The 17,864-nt window shown below is 44.7% G+C and overlaps 1 protein-coding gene across 1 annotated transcript in view; it reads left to right on the forward strand.

Annotated features, from left to right (window-relative positions):
• DSCAM (DS cell adhesion molecule) overlaps positions 1 to 17,864 on the forward strand; it is a 763,813-nt gene that overhangs the window by 596,751 nt on the left and 149,198 nt on the right. The gene's annotated exons all lie outside the window — the stretch shown is intronic.

Consider the following 17,864-nt stretch of genomic DNA (forward strand, 5'->3'; position numbering starts at 1 on the left):
CACTGGGACCATAAACTCAAGCCAATTAGTTCATATCATGTCAAAAACAAAAACAGAACAAAACAACTACGCTTTCTGCTTATAAAAGTAAATGTGTTTATCGTAAAAGATTCAGAAAAATCAAAGAAATAAATGAATAATGATATAATAAATAAATGAAGTGAATATACCTATCATTCCTCCTGTTAACATATTGACTATCTTTTAGGACATTTAAATTTTTATTCCTACATAGAGATATATAGAATTTGTCTGTATGCAAAGAGAGAGGGGAGGAGAGAGTGAGAAAGAGAGGTTCTTAAATACATTTTTAAGAACAAAAAAATGACTATGCCTTATAGGCTTTTTTATCCAGCAGATAATATGTTATTGGTATTGTGGACTGAATTCTGTCCCCCGCCCCCTGCCAAAATTCATATGTTGAAGTCCAGCCCCCCTCAGCGTGACTGTATTTGGGTGAGGGCCTTTATTTTTCTTAATGTTTTGTTTATTTATTTTGAGACAGAGAGAGAGAATGAGCAGGGCACAGAGAGAGGGAGAGAGAGAATTCCAAGCAGGCTCCATGCTGTCTGCAAGGAGCCAGACGCAGGGCTCAATCCCCTGAACTGTGAGATCATGATCTGAGCTAAAATCAAGAGCTGGACATTTAACAGACTGAGCCACCCGTGTGCCCCTGGGAGAGGGCCTTTAACAGGTAATTTAGGTTGAATGATGTCATGAGACTGGGGCCCTAATGAAATAGGACTGGTGTCATTGTAAGAAGAAGGGAAGGCACCAGGGGTGTGGCACACAGAGAAAAGGCCGGGTGAAGACACAGGCGGCCATCGGCAAAGCCAAGGAGGGGCCAAATCTGCAGACATCTTGATCTTGGACTTCCAGCCTCTAGAACCGTGAGAAAATTCGTTCTGTGATTTAAGTCACCAAGTCTTTGGTGTATTGTTATGGCAGCCCAACGAAACCAGTGCAGGTATCTTTTCTTTAGTGTTTTAATGGCTGATTCCTAGTCCATTCTATGGCTGTGTAGTTACTTATTTAAACAATCATGAATATTTGTTTTTATGACGAGCAAGGTTGAAAGAAGCATCCTTATACATACACGTCCATCAAATCATTCTTAGGGTGAAATAGGAGAAATTGTATTGCAGGGTCAAAAGATGTGTTTGTGCAAAATTGTGTCACATGTGGCCAAACTAAACTGGCTCCCCCCCCCCAAAAAAAAGCTGTGCCAACCGGCATTTCCATTTGCAAGATTTAAGTACCAGCATCCCCACCTCCTAGAAAACCAGACACTTTCAGTCTTTAACATGTTCTACATTCGTGGGCAAAAATGATCTTTTAACTTCCTAACAGAAAAGGTTGAGTATCTTGATATTTGCTGAAATTTTAGTTTCTTCTTTTTAAATAATTTCTCTGCATCCTTTTTCATTTTCCCAGTATGTCTTGTTGCTCTGGATATTGATCACGTGATCATCCTTTCTCTGGCATATGTTACAGTATCTTTTCCCATTTGCCATTTTCCTTTCATGTTTTGCTTAGAGGTTTGCTTATTTATCAGTAGAAAGATTTCTTAAATTGTTGTGTAGACAGATCTACGAAGCTATTGCTGCACAGTTTCCGGTTTGGATGTCGTGCACATAATTTTTGTTTCTTCTTCTCAAAATATTCGCCTAAATTTCTTCCGAGTGAATATCATGAGGAAAACCAAGGTTAAGGATGTTTGGCACACCATTATTTGAAATGAAAAACAACAGGGGCACCTGGGCGGCTCAGTCAGGTGAGCATCTGTCCAACTCTTGATTTTGGCTCCAGTCATGACCTCAAGGTTTGTGAGTTCGAGCCCCATGTGGGGCTCTGCACTGACAGCTGGGAGCCTGCTTGGGATTCTCTGTTTCCATCCCTCTCTCTGTCTCTCTCTCTCTCTCTCTCTCAAAAATAAATATATAAACATTAAAAAATATTTTTTATTTTTATTAAAAAAAAGTAAACATTTAAAAAAATTGTAAAAAAAAAAAAAACCCCACTGTTTATACTTTTTGGTGTAACACATCCAATTAGCCATGTCAAAGTGGGTAGGACGTATTTGGTGCCAGAGTCACCCGGTCCTCTGGGCCAGTGGGTTTCAATATGTGGTGGCCAGGAACTTGCGGGGCATACAGGCTCTGGGGTCCCTCCCTAGACCTGTAGGATCAGACGCTCAGTGAGGCCAGGTCACCTGTACTGTGACACACCCGCCATTGATTGGGAAGCAGGCTCAAGTCTGAACACCGCTTCTCTGGCTCTGCAGACAGCTGCCTCCCTGTGGGGATCTCAAGTGCCTTTCCCCCAGGCAGCTTCCAGCCATTTACACCTTACATTCCGTCCCTGTCATTAGGGACACATCCACTCGGATGCAGGCGTTTTCATCACAGCTCATTTGCACACACAAACACACGTGTGTTTTAAAGCCCTCATTACATACATGCATTGACATTACTTATTCTTAGAACCAGGTGGATTTCAGAAAGAGGGACACCCTTGCGGGACAGATTGAATGTTGAGCCAAAACTCACCATCCCTCCTCCTTGTGCACCCAAGACTCTCTGAGAAGGAAACAGGTGCTGCGGCCAGTGCCAGGATGCATCTACAGACTTGATGCTCTCATGTTAAATATCAGAAGTCAAATGAGGTAAAAAAAACAAAACAAGGGGCGCCTGGGTGGCTCAGTCGGTTAGACGTCCGACTTCAGCGCAGGTCACGATCTCGCAGTCCGTGAGTTCGAGCCCCGCGTCGGGCTCTGGGCTGATGGCTCGGAGCCTGGAGCCTGCTTCCGATTCTGTGTCTCCCTCTCTCTCTGCCCCTCCCCCGTTCATGCTCTGTCTCTCTCTGTCTCAAAAATAAATAAAACGCAAAAAAAAATTTTTTTTTAATTTAAAAAAAAAACAAAAAAACAAAACAAAACCTGGTGCCTGTTTCATAAATATTCTTCAAACGGGATGGAGAGAACACCACTATCATCTTTCTTCGTGGGAAGCTATTAAATGTCCTTTAATGTGCCTGAATCTCTCGTGACAGGCTTAAATATTCCCTATACCTGTTTTTCTCCATTTTTCTTTTTTCTCGTCTTTTTCTTATGCCTGTTTTGTATATGGTTAAGGTGAAATACACAATATCAGTATGCACCTATAAAGACAGCAAATTGGGGCCATCCTAAAGGAGAGGTTTTTAATGCGTTGGTTAATATTTCTCGTGGCTTTGCAGCTCAGGCCGTGTGCTGCGGGAGCCTGACCCCCGTGCTCAAGTGCACACGTCCGTGCATGAACGAGCAGTGAGTGAAAACCGAGAGTGTCCCGGCAGCACTCACTTCGCCCGAGCTGAGTCTCCTAGCGGGTTTCTGCTTCATTTAGAGCTGTCAATACCTCAATTAGTGCCTGCTCGCCTGCCCCGGGAGGGACGGTTACGCATTGCACTTCCCAAGCCTCTGAAATCTAAAAACCCCCTGAGAGCCGCTCAGTCATAAAATACCTCCTGATTAACAGTGCCGTTTGCCAAAAAATCCCCTGCTCCTTTCTGTTTCTTCCTTCGTAAGATTTATCGACTGCCATAAACAGAAGACACCAAGAGGTGCCACCTGCCAGCAGCTGACGCTGAAAACGTCCCCCAAGCATGCCATGTGAGGGTTCACTGATTTTATGCCTGGATCTGAAACTCACAAGTCCACAGCACAAAGCAAGGAAAAGGCACAGATTTCAGCTGTTGTGTGCGCCCGGGTGTGCACGTATCCTGGCGTTTACGTGTGAGCTTGGACATGACCTCCACCCTTCGGTATCGTTAACCCTACAATTCAGTACGTGGAGAGAATTTCCCTCGCCTTGAGTTAAGAAAGGGAAGGCAGCTGGTTCAGGCTCCCACAAGGCTGTGTTTAGCGGTGCCGCTGGCTCCTTCAGAAAAGGTGTTTTTCTGTCTGCAGAGTCGTCAGTGCATTTTGTATCTCCATAGGCTCTTTTCCGAACAGATGTTGCCTTAGCAAACCTATCAAAGAGGCCAAGAGACCATCTGAGCACTTTATTTATTTTTGCTTCTTGAAGGAGAAAGCTCTCAAAAAGGAAATATATCATGGCATATTTATTTTCTAATAAACATTATTAAAAATGCATGTCATTTTGGCTTTCATATAAAATTGGGGAGAAAGAACTTAAAATAATCAAATGCTCTAGTGGCTTAGAAATTGCCCCGGATGCCTCCAACACACACACACACACACACACACACACACACACACGTGATCGCACATGTGCACATACACATATGCACACTGTGCACATGTCGAATGCATGCACATATACACAATCACACGGGCACACCTGAGTACACGTGCACCCACACACCTGTACAAATATAGACTCTTCTGGTGATCTAAGGCAATAATCCCTTTGAAAACAACCCTCAAGGGGTGCCTGGGTGGCTCAGTCGGTTGGGTGTCCAACTCCAGCTCAGGTTATGATCTCACAGTTTGTGGGTTCGAGCCCCGCATCGGGCTGTGTGCTGACAGCTCGGAGCCTGCAGGCTGCTTCCGATTCTGTGTCTCTCTCTCTTTGTTCTGCCCCTCCCCGACTTATGTTCTGTTGCTCTCAAAAAATAAACAATATAAGGAAGAAAATAGCACTCAAAACCTTCTTCTTGGAAAGTAAGCAGTCCATCACCCCATTTTCTTCATATCAGGGGACCAGAATTTAGCACGTAGGAAACACTCTTTTTCCTTTTTTTTTAACCTGTGCTGTCAATTATCCAGGTGATGTGATGGATACAGCCATTATATTATTTGCCAAATCCATTAATATTTCATTTAGAACCTACAAAAGGGAAATTTACTTTTAAATATGTTTTATTTATCGCTCAAATGTTATATAAACCACATGGCATAGTTAGATCTTTAAAATCTCTACAATCCCTTCACCCTAATGCTGTGTTTCCCACCCCCCCCCCTTTCTGGTCCTTGCCTACATACATATATAGAAAAGCTCCTTCAGCCTTGGTGGAATATAAATCTAATTGGGAAAACAAGTCATGGATGCAGATATTAGCTAGAGAAAAAATAACATTGTAAACGCCTAGAGTCTACAAAGGACTTCCTGTGCATTTGATCTTTGCAGCTGCTCTGTACTGAGGCGGCATCACCATGGCACCCACTGAGGGCTCGGGCTCAGAGTATAAACACTCCCGGAAGTTTATAGTCCACAAATCGGTGGAACCAGAGCTCAGTCAGCTCTTCTGATTCCAAATCCTGCACTATTTCTGCAGAACACTTTCCCAGTGATTGGGAGTGATTGGGTTGGGGGCGGGGGGCAGGGGGGATGCCAGGAATAGCTCTAAAGCCATGGTGCTCCTGTGTGGCATGCACCAGAATCTCATGGAGAGTTCTTCAGGCCGCCAGCCCCAGGGTTGCATTTCTAGAAAGTTCCCAAGTGCTGCTCCTGCTACTGGTCCAGGAGCGACTCTTGAAGAACCACTGTTGTCGACAAATGAATAACAAAGATTGATGGTGAGGCTATAAATCTGTACAACTGTTTTTGAGAGCTGCTTGGCACTGTCTCATAAATTTAGAGAAATACACATACCTTAGCTGGAAATTTCAGTCCTCTCTACGTTCCCTAAACAAGTTCGTGCATACTTTTCCAGGGGTCATAGTCGTATGGAATCTGAAACTTCTGAAATAAATAAACCATGGAATATTCATACAAAGAAGTATTATACATCAGTGAAAACACCTGCAGGCAATGCGTATATGTTGTAGATGTCATATAAACACAGAATAAGGGTGCCTGGCTGGTTTAGTTGGTGGAGCGTGTGACTCTTGATCTCAGGGTTGTAAGTGTGAGCCCCTTGTTGGACATAGAGGTTACTTAAAAATAATTTTTTTAACACTAACAGAATAAAAGAAGGAAGACACAAAACAGTGCAGACAGTATGATTCTACTGTATAGACAACTCAAGAACAGGCGAGACTAAACCCAGTTGCTCATGGATGCAAAACCAGGTAGGAAAAGTAGAGGCTGCCTACATCATAATTCTGGTTCCCCTGCTTACTACCTGTGTGACTGTGAATGAGTCACCCAGTTTGTCTCTGCCTCAGCTCTGCACACCTGAAATCAGGGTATTAATAGCACCTACCTCCTAGGGTTGCTGTAAAAATGAAAAGCAGGTAACATTCTCAACATAGGGCTTAATACATGCTAGCTATAATTACCATCATCTTTATTACGTGAGATGTTTTTCAAAGGGCATTTTATGTCCTTGATATTAGCATAAACAAATGAAAAAGACATGCAGGGAAAAATGGATAAGCCAAATGACAGAAACCAAATCTTACAACCAAATCCAGATAACCAAATTAACAAAAACACGTACACATTTAAACAAGCAAATGGAAGCATACATTAGAGGCCAAATAAAGAAGGCTCTGTGAGAATGGATGTTGAACAGGATGAATATCAAGTGGACAAAATAGCTTCCAGGAAAAGGCGAACCATCTGAAATTAAAAATAGGGTGGGGATTGCAGGGTTCAGGGCAGGATCCGGGTCCTGGGCACTGGCTCATCTTGGACAAGAATCTTCCAGTGGAGAAGCCCCAAGGATGCTCTACAGAGGGAGGTGGCACTTCCAGGACACACTTTCCTGAATTCCAGGGAGCCACAAGGCAATCCGCTGTTGCAGCTGATAGCAGGATGTGGCTGGGGCCGCCACCACAAGTGTAGTGGAGATAATGGCTTATCTTCTCCCTTGGAGCTTCTTTTGAAAACTGGCTGGACAGAAAAGCATTTGCTCAAAAGTTAGAACATGGTTTTGGACCCAACTATTCTGTGTATCCATTCCCGAGCCACGGGAGCTCCTGGTTCTGTTTCCATGGAAACTTCTTGCCTTCCAAGAACTATATCAGAATATGTGAGGAGGAAGAGGGCTTGACTGGGGGACATCCATTTCCCAGATCCCACATGGGTTGTTGGCCAGCCTGGGATCTTCACAGGCTATTGGCCAGAAACTTACATTCCTCATGGTCCTCTCCAGCCACCTGCATGTCCTGGTGACATGATGGCAGGCTTCCATGGAACAAGTGATCAGACACACACACACACACACACACATGCGCGCGCGCGCGCACGCACACACAAACACATACAGGTGCTCCAGTGCCCAAGATGAAAGCTGCAGTCTAATCTGAGTGATTTGCCACCACTTCTGCTGGATTCTATAGTTCATGCAGACCAAAGAGTCTGGCAAAATGTGGGAGAGGCTATACAATGGTTTGCAAACCAGGGTTCGAGGACCACTGGGAATCACCTTGGGGGACAGTCAATACCGCTGATTTTTTTTCTAATTAATATTCTAGACCTCATCCAATTTTTCATGATGACATAGCCTATTTTCTTATATTTTTAAACTTATTTTTTACTATCACTGTCAGCAGGAAATCAAAGTTTACTTACCATTTTCCTTCTTTCTAATTACCTGGAAGTCTTGTTAGGTAAAACATAACATCTATGTGCATGACCAGACAGGAATAAAAAAAAAAAAGGAAGAAATTTCTGCCTATATCTATGTGAATTGGAGGAAAATACTGTTTTTAATAAATTTTGGTTAATATTCACACCTGTCATGCAAAATAAATCAACTTTCTTCCTATGTCACTTGAAACAAGTTCAGAGTGAATAGAATATGAATCCTAAATGTTTTCTGTCTTTACCCTGACACATTTAATCACGTTAGGAGACCCTGGCAAAGCTTCCAGAAAGAGGAAATGTTGCCATTCTTGTTAAAGTTTAACATCAAATAAAGCCCACTGTAGCTTGGAAACATGGATTTGATTAATGGTTATAATCAAAGTAACTTCATTATGTAAGCATAATAAGCCAGCCAAGAAGATATTTTAGTGTGTGCTAAGAACTTATTAATTCCTGGCTGGAGAAATCATTTTCTTTATGGGGATTAGAGCTGCCCAGTAGGTAGCCTTACTTGCTAAAACTTTTATGAACAATAAGTATTTGGACAGGAGGAATTTTTGATTCAGCAGCAGTGATAATAGGCACTTTGTGCTTCTGCGGGGCCTTTCTGCCGACACACTCAGTGGGTTCCACTAACATAATCTCATTAATCCTGATCACAGCCTCAGGAGGCTGGAGGTCTCATTGTTCTTACAGATGAGGAAATGGAGAAGAAGCTAAGAGGCAGAGACCCCAAATGGAGAAAAAGCCACTCGGCCTTTGAATGAAGCAGACACAGGATCGCAAACCATTTTCTCTAGCAAAAGGCTATAGACATTTTCAAGAATAATACTTTGTACACCAATGATCATAGAAGCATTATTTACAATGGCCGAAAGGTGAAAGTAACACAAGAGTCCGTGGATGGATGAATGGATGGATGGACGGATGGATGGACAAAATGTGGCGTATAGACACGATAGAATGTTACTCAGGCTATAAGAGGAAGGATTTTCTGACGTGTGCTACAGCATGGACGAACCATGATTACATTATGCTAACAGATTAGCCAGTCACAGAGGGACAAATACTGCAAGATTCCTCTTGTACGAGGCCCCTAAAGAGGTCAAATCCACAAAAATGGGAAGTAGAATGATGGGTGCCAGGGGCTTGGAGGGAGGGAATAGAAGTTAGTGTTTACTGGGGACACGTTTTCAGTTTGGGAAGATGAAAACGTTCTGGAGATGAATGGTGGGGATTGTTGTATGACCGTGTGAGTGTGCCTAACGTCACTGACCTATACAATTAAGAGTGGTTAAGGTGGTAAATTTGATGATAGGTGTGCTGGGGAGAACATGTGTTTGCTGTGCTTGGGAAATGTGACTGTGGGTTCATCGAAGGCCCCAGGTGATGCTGCGACAGGAACCATAATTACAATGAAAGATAATGTCGATAGGTTTTGCTGTATTAGAAAGGAGACTAACCACTCAGGGCTTGCCCTGTATGCGCACAAGGCAACAGAGAAAGAGGAGGTCAGTGGCTCCCTGCTCCCTCTTCAAGACTGTGGTTGGTCATGTCCAAGTCTTGCCCAAGAGACCGCCTCCTCCCAACTTCTTTGCCCCCTTCAGGTGACTAGGTGACAGGAGTGGCTGCCTAGGAAGCTCAGTATTTATCAGCTTCCAGGGCCAGCGTCCTGGGCAGGTGACCAGTGCAGTGGCATGAACCCCTGAGCTCTCAAGAGCCCTGTGCTTGGGGTTTCATGTTCTTCAGCTGCCATCTTGAAATTCTTAATAACTTTATCTTTAAATTTGTGTTTGTAAGTGAAGTCCGATGGAAGAGTGGAGCTTGAACTCCCCAGTTCACTTGAGCCTCAGCCCAGGTGTCATCCTCTTCCCACGGCCACCTGTCTCTCCTTTCTCTGTCTCCCTGAGCCGGCCCCGGGCTCTCTACCCAACAATCCCTGAGGTCCTACCCACATGGGGACCTTAGTGTGAGTTGGAAGAGAAAGGTCAGGCTCCCCACAGCATCTCCTTGCTCTCCCTGCCTTTAAGTGGCAACACCAGGAGCTTTCAGAACGTGACTCAAAATACCATTGGGGCCACCCACTCAAGACCTGGGTATGGCTGTCATTCTGGTGGAAAGGGGACCCTGGCAGCCAGTGTGGTGTGCACATATGCAGGCCACCTCCCAGGCCTTGTCCTCATGCCTGGGAGGGCTGGAACTTGCCCAGCCCCAAGTCCAGGGGAACATAACATTAAACAGAAAATACAAACCCTCATGATATGTGGGGCAGGGGGAGAATGAGAGAGAGAGAGAGACCGCAGTATAAAGAAAAAGCCTTATATTTTAGGGGGGAAAAAAGTTAGAGAGGGAGGGAGCCAAACCATAAGAGACTCTTAAAAACTGAGAATAAACTGAGGGTTGATGGGGGGTGGGAGGGGAAGGAAGTGATGGGTATTGAGGAGGGCACTTATTGGGATGAGCACTGGGTGTTGTATGGAAACCAATTTGACGATAAATTTCATATTAAAAAAAATAATAACGTGAGGTACACCCCCCCAAAATAACTTTAATGGCACCTTTTTCCTGCTTTTTGAACAAGGGCCCCACATTTCCATTTTGCTCTGGGTCCTACAAATCACATAGCCAGTCCTACCAAGCAGTCTCAAATATGCAGTGGGCTTACAGAAGGCATGTTATTTTGCAGCTGAGGAATTGGAGCTATCAAAGATGTCATAGGGAGTCTCCCCTGAGTGGACCCAGCCCTGGGGTCAAGGGGCTTCCAAGGATGCCCTGGCTACTCCATGCCCTGTAGTCAGAGGTGGGCCAGCCTCTGGTCCAAAGAGGCTTTGCACTTGGATTCAGGAGATCTAGGGTCTCCTTCTAGATTTTCTACTTACCTCCTAGTTGCATGGCTCTAGGCTTATTACGTCCCTTCCCTGATCCTATTTTGGTTCATGTAAATGGAATTAAGAATTCTCTGCTCTACTGAGAACATGGGTGTTGCCGTGAGATCATGTTTGTGAAAATGATCACGCAACTGAAAGAGTGAGAGGCATGGATGAATTATGAATTTCATGTGGCTTGGCTTAGACCCGCTTAGCTTCTGCAGGCCCTCGAAGAAGAAAGGAAGAACCAGGAGAGAAAAGACAAAGCAGGGAGGGGAGGGGAGGGAAAACTGTTCATGTTAGAGATTAACATGACTACTAGATGAAGCAGACCTTTGGATTAGGGGTAAGTAGAGGCACAAAGAGAACGTGTTCCAGTTTAGCCAGTCATAAATCTTCTTGTTCTCTGTTTCCTTGCTTATAAATAAAGGCAAAGGGGAGAAGAGGCCAGATATTAAATGAATCCTTGCATTCGCTTGGGCTCTATTCTTTATTTTTCCCCACTTCAAAATAGGTATTTGGTGTCTGGTTCTCTTGGATCATCTGCATGGACATCTGTTAATATAAATTTAAATCCAATGAATGTGCTAAAAACGTTATTTCTGCATCTCTCACACATCTTTATAGCATAATTTAGAATCCACTTACAGTGGAACTTATAAATAGGTCTTGGGCCATTTCTATGACCAGAATGTCTATCCCGTCAGGTTGCTATATGGGTTAAATACACGCAGGGCATGTGAAAAAGTTCTAGATGTAAGTCAGCACTCATGCAAGTTAGCAATGATGATGGTGATGATGATGGAATTGTGAGAGAAAGAGAAGAAGGGTAGAAAAATGAGGAAGGAGGGGAGGGGGATAAGGGGACAAAATGGGAAGGAAAGGGACAGGGACAGTGGAGGAGAATTAGGGCTGTCACAGACCCCTGATCACCCTGTAGAGTTGTTGCAACGCAGGCTGTATGTGAGAATCCCTTGGAGAGCTTCACATAAACCCATTCCGGGGCCCTGCCCCCAGAGACTCTGACTCCGTTGGCCTGGGGTAGGGCCTGGGCACTAGTCTATTTTAAAAACTACTCAGGTTGACTCCAGCTTCTGAGGTGCTGCCCAGGTTGACAGCATCCGGTCCGAGGCAGCCCTCCTAGGAGTCACACGAGAAAAAAGAGGCTCAGGACAGTCAGTGGTCTTGCCCACTCATAGCATGTCCTGGACAGTATGAGGCTGGAGCCCAGGCGCCTTGCTCCGAGTCCCCTTCACACCTCTTCCTCCGATATGACACATGTGAGAGTGGCACCAGACCTCAAGTCACATCTGCAGAGTCCAGAGTGAGGCACGTGCCGTCCGTCTCCCCCCAGGGCAGCAGATTTCAGGAAGAAGGGTGCCATCTTAGTGCCTTCGCCATCTTCCAGATGCTCACTGAGTCATGTTTTCGCCAGGTCTATTTTAAAATAGAATAATGAAAATTCTGTATTCAGTAAAGTTTGATTGGCTGATGAGAGAACACTGAAATAAATTTAGATTCAAGTCTGCGCATGAAATATTCATTGTGGAATCCAGGCAGTGGGTATATGGCTGTTCAACTTTCTGTATGTTTGATTTTTTTTCCCAGACAAATGTTGAGGTGGGGGTAGGGGGAGGTGGAGGGTGTTAAAAAAAATGTACTTGAAGAAGCAGGTTTAAAATACGTGTTCACGTCTCAGAACATCTGCCTCCCTGGTCCTCCCAAGCATGAACCCTTGTGTCCCTGACTCTGTTTTCCAGTTTGGGCTTTGTTGCTTCATCCTTGGACCATACCCTCTTCTGCCACCTCTGTTCTGACAGAGTGGAGGCACTGAGGGGGACCCCCAGGAGACAGGGCTTGTCTGCTCCAACAGAGGGAGTCCTGGGCACCCAGAAAGATCGGCCACTTTCTATGTTGGGATGAGTATTGACGATGGTAATGATGGGGCTAGAGTAGACCTCGTTTAAGTCAGATCCTGGTTGACTCCTCTCCTGAAACTTTGACACCCACTTCTCTATTCCGGGCTCGCCTTTCCTTCTCTGTAAAATGAAGGGATTGAACCAGACGACCATGACAGGCAAGTTGTCTAGTTAGAGATTATCTAGGCTTCTCAGTATTTCATTTTGTTCCTTTTTCAGTGCTAGCTTCAGCAGAGCTGGGGAGGGAGGAAAAAAGACAAAAATGTATTAGAATTGGTTTTGTGCCGTTAAAAAAGGAGAGTAATGTTTAGAACTCGTCTTGAATATCACCAGCTTATTAATAGAACCGTCCCCTCTTCTGTATCCCTAAGTTGAAAAAGCAACATATGTGTGGACTCTTTGCTGAATTACATGTCAACACACAGTGATGAGCTGTTCACATCGGTAGGGTTTACTCTTATGAATAAGATTAGTTACTGTTCTCAGGTGAACTCACCGCCTCCTCAGTGCCCCCTGTATTATGGGAACACTCCTTAAAGTCATCAGTATAGTGACACACTCCCCTGTGCCGTTTTGTGGTCTGTATTTAAGAGGAAAAACTGTTGTAGGTGGAGGGAAGGAAGAGAGTCCTGATTTCTAGGGTTTGCCAATGCCTGTGGTGTAAATTCTCCCACTGTTCACACTTCAGGCTACCTAGCTCACGTCCCACGAGTGTGAGTTGGGCTTCATTGCGCACAACTTTTCCCGGCCAGTGTCAGAGGCCCCACCGGACACCTGCATCTTTATGCTGCAAGCAAGTAGGTCAGATGATGCCCCCTTGTGCCATAAGAGCACAGATTTCCTGAACAGGGAGGTGCTATTAGATGGTATCGTGGTGTATGATGGAAATCTACAAGCCAACATATCACAATGTAAAAATGGCACCTTCCGTAGCGGGTAACTTGGCAGGAAAAGCGCACAGCACACACTCTCTGAACAAAGCTTTCCTGGTCTGGCTTTCCTTTGCCCTTGCTAGCAGGGTTTGCCCACCGCCTCTGCGTGGTACCAATCCCTGTTAAATTACCCCATCCGTTTGTTACGCTTCAGAAATCCGTGCAAAAAGCACTGCTCCGCTGATACGTTGTCATCTCTCAGCACCCATGACTGTGACAGGTGAAAAGGTCATCCCTTCAAACATTAGCATTGCAAGGAGCCATGGTAATGATCCTTTTTTTAAAAAAAAAATCTTTTTGACCATTTCTTTAAAAGGCTGAAAATATGTGGGTGGACCAGGGAAACATGAGCTGGTCATAACATTCGTGACTCAAGACAGAGTTTATTCACCAGAGCTAAATACCTATTTTGGTGGGGCAGTCTTCCAAAGGGCAAATGTGAGTAGAAAGATAGCATCTTTGGAAGAGGAAGACGGGCAAACCATTAACAAGCCAGAGGCGGGTGGTTTTGTCAAGGCATCGCTCCCATGTGGAATGCAATTAAACCTCTCCTTATTAGGAAAAGGAAAGAACAGAAAACAACTTCTCAAAGCGATGCTGTGTTTTTCATGGGGAGCAGTAACATGTTCTTCCATGGGTTTTTATTTTTAAGGAATAGGAAATTACATTCTGGGCGAACAGCAAGCTTCACCGAGCATTTGCTTCCCTGCATAGCAGCTCGTGAGGTAAGACAGAAACCCTTATTTCAGAACTGGTTCACTCTCCAAAGAAGGAGAAGAAGGAGAAGGAGAAATGATAAAATGCCCCGATCCGGGGAATAAAATGCCATATCCCCACGGGAACTCTCTCTGTTTTCCCCGTCTGGCATTTTACAAACTTTTTTCCTGCCCATCAGGGAGCCCTCTCCGTCGTAGCCTTTACACACCCCTGACACTGTGAGGCACTAATATGGACTCGTTTCTAGAACCCAGCTCTGCTACCAAAATTTCTCCATCCTGTGCTCCACTCAGGGGTCTGCGGGAATCAGGCTCCTGACTGGAGGGACCGGGGGGTCATGTCTCAAAGCTAAATTATATGTGAGTTTCAGTTTCTGATTCATACTCCCCAGCTTGGAGAGGAAAACGGAGAAGTCAGTATATTCTTCTTCTTGGACCTACAACAGATTTATTCACAGTTTTTTTTTTTCAAGGTCACTTTTGTGGCCCTGGAATCTTTAATTACCATGAATTCGAACTTGGCACTTGTGAGAAAAAAAATCTTGGTTAATGGATTTGAGCCCAAACTGAAAATGTCTTTACTAAAAGATGTGCCCCAAGTCCTGAGCAGACCACAGACCCCAAACAAAAGTCCACATCCATTCCTCATCTGAAGACGTCACAAGTCCCTGCCATCAGACACATGGGGATGCCATCAGTCTAAGCTTATCTAGCACTGACCCTGCTGCAGGCTGGCCTCTTTAATCCTCTCAACGATCATTGTCTCCCTGGGACAAAGAACAAAACCGAGTGAGGCACAGTGTAGTTAAGTGACTATCTGGGGCCACTCAGGAAACAAGTGGCACACCTAGGATTCACACTTGGGCAACGACCTTGTTATATAGGCTGATGGTAACCCATCCTATAATCATGAGTTTGCAACTGAAGATCACTTTGGAAACTATATATGCTGCACATTGTATCTTTCTCTGCAAAGCCATCCAATAGAAATTGCTTTTTGGGGTGGCGCCTGGGTAGATCTCTCGGTTGACAGACTCTTGATTTCAGTTCAAGTCTTGATCCCAGGGGCGTGGGATTGATCCCTGCATCAGGCTCTGCACTGAGCATGCAGTCTTCTTAAGATTCTCTCTCTCTCTCTCTCTCTCTCTCTCTCTCTCTCTCTCTCTCTCTCTCTCCCTCTCTCCCCCTCTGTCTCCCCCACCCCTCTCCCCTACTCATTCGTTCTTTCTCTCTAAAAAATTTTTAAAAAAGAAACTTTTTTTCAGTATGGAACATCTGCCATATCATCCTAAAGAGTCAAGACCCATGATTAAGGTCAGCTCAAAACAATTCTTAATCTCCTATTATAGAAAAGCCCCAAATAATAATAAATAAACATAATAGTTTGCTTCTTTCTCATATAACTATTTTCTGGAGTTAGGCGGGCCAGCTTGGGCATGACAGCTTCACGGTGTCAGCAAGGACCCAGGCTCCCATCTCCAGAGTCATCTCAAGGTCCAAGATGGGAGCTGGAACTCCAGGTATCAGACCCTGATGTCAGGCTGGCACAGGAGGAAACCGAGAAAGCCCAAAGGGAGCTCAACTCCTAGGACACCTGGATGCATCATTGGCTTGAGCTGGCAACACCCAACTACAAGAAGAACTTGGAAATACATTCTTTTATTAGGGTATATTTTTAATAATGTCTCTTGCTAAAAACTGGGGAAAGAGGAACCTGGGCTTCCAGAGGTAACTAGAAATTTCTGCTTGGTGAACAGTCCATACCTACTGTCACAGTTTAAGAGGGCCCCCCAAAATAATACCCCTGAGTTCAGAATCAAGCAAGAGATAGACACAGAAGTAGAGTGGTTGGATACTAGCTTTCTGGAAGATGTGTGTTTGCAGATGCTACATTCTAGAATTAGGGAGACTTACCCCAGTCTCTGCCCAGGCTGGAGATGCACACACCTCTCACTCAGGCACGTCTTCTTTCACTACAGGAAGTTTGTAGATCGGAACATGTGCCCTCTGCCAACAGATATCTGGAAGGAACTGGGTCACACTTGTCAGTTCCTCCCCAACCCTCAAGTCAGGTTAGTCATTGCCCCTCCATTCGGGGGAGGGGATAGAAGTGTTGCTTTCATACAAGGTCCCCCCCACACGGAAGAATTTCCCCCAACAGCCACCTGCCAATTTTGACAGCTGGTATTATTTTTTCTGGTCTGCAAATTTTTCTGCATACATCCAACAGTACACTAGGAAACGTTTAACCACCAGATCTCCAAAACAAAATGTACAAATAATAATAAAATAGGCCATATCAGCCTCATCAATTCCATTGAGCCAACTCCTTCTCATAAAATACGTTAGCTGCCTTTCTGTGAACCCTTATGTCTGTAGCTACCACATGGCTGTTCCTACTGAACAGTGTTGTTCCGAGGCAAAGGTTTCTTGGTGCTTTTATTTGCAGTAACAAGGAAGACGGAAGTAAAACAGGAGGAAGTATTGGGGAATGTCATTCATTTGTCAATGGTGCGAGGGAACTGTTTGCTGAATCAGATGCATCAGACTTCTTTGCTGAACCTTGCATCCTGGAAGGATGGTTTCACAATACTTGGCACTATGTAAAATGTAATAGCTTCAGACATTTAATCTTTGCCATTAACTTTTTCTCCATCCCTTTTTAAAATCCAGACAATCCACAAAACAATAAACCGAGCCTGATGGTGTAGCATCTATAAGAGCGGACAGGCACTGACTCATTAACTCCTAAGTCCCACCCTCTGTGGTTCTATACAAATCCACCGGTGTCTGCTTGAGATGCCAAACAAGCCCATCCAGGGCCCCAAATCCCTGCAGCCCTGGGCGTTGTTGCCGAGGTCTCCACCTTGGAGATTGGGGTTGGATTTAAAATGCAGAAGCCACCAATCAACATTACACACGTCCCCACCAGTACACCTTGGCTCACTCCCTCACCCCAGACGCCCCCATTGTTCGACATCTGTTACAGTGAGGTCCACGATGGTTGTCACAGACCTAGTGGATGCAAAGCCGCCAAGTGACCCTTTGCTTTAACCCCCAGATAAATCCACACATCAACATACATCCCAAGTGAGAGCAAATATGTTGTTATCTACGTGTCTTTTTTAGCAACAAGTTGACAATTATGGGTTAGACATAACAGACTGTCTTGATCTCAGATATTTGAATCATTTTTCCTATTTCTATCCACATTTTTTGCCCTCAGTTTTATCCAGTGAGTCTTACAATAGGCAACCAATTCCTGTCTGTATTTTTTTTAATTTTTTTTTAACGTTTATTTATTTTTGAGACAGAGAGAGACAGAGCATGAACGGGGGAGGGGCAGAGAGAGAGGGAGACACAGAATCGGAAGCAGGCTCCAGGCTCTGAGCCATCAGCCCAGAGCCCGACGCAGGGCTCGAACTCACGGACCATGAGATCGTGACCTGAGCCGAAGTGGGACGCTTAACCGACTGAGCCACCCAGGCGCCCCCCAATTCCTGTCTTTAAAAGATCATGTGGTTGTTGGAGCAAAAGAAAGCCTCTTGGGAGATTCTCAAATAATTTGGATCCTTAGAACATTTTTTTAATTAAAAACTCAACTGCATTTCACATGTCTAAGTAATTTGATAACATACACAAATACGGAGTTTACCATGATCACAGAAAGGAATTTTTCACAGTGGCAAAGACCCTGACTTAATGCATTAATGAGCATGCCTGAATACATCCTACGTAGCCAGCACCCCACCGCTGAGGACATTTGCCAAGGGTCGATGTTCAACTGACACTTCCAGTATTCAACAGGTGCCCCTGATTCTTTCTCCAAATCTCTTGGGGGAAAATGGTTGCTACCCCCTTCCTTCCTGGCCTATTTTCAAGGGAAGACATCGAGGGATGCTCATAGAGAGATGTTGAGTTCATCCCATGCCTTTGCATGAATAAAATGTCTACA

Source organism: Panthera tigris, chromosome C2 (assembly GCF_018350195.1).
Source record: "Panthera tigris isolate Pti1 chromosome C2, P.tigris_Pti1_mat1.1, whole genome shotgun sequence".
Lineage (NCBI taxonomy): Eukaryota > Metazoa > Chordata > Mammalia > Carnivora > Felidae > Panthera > Panthera tigris.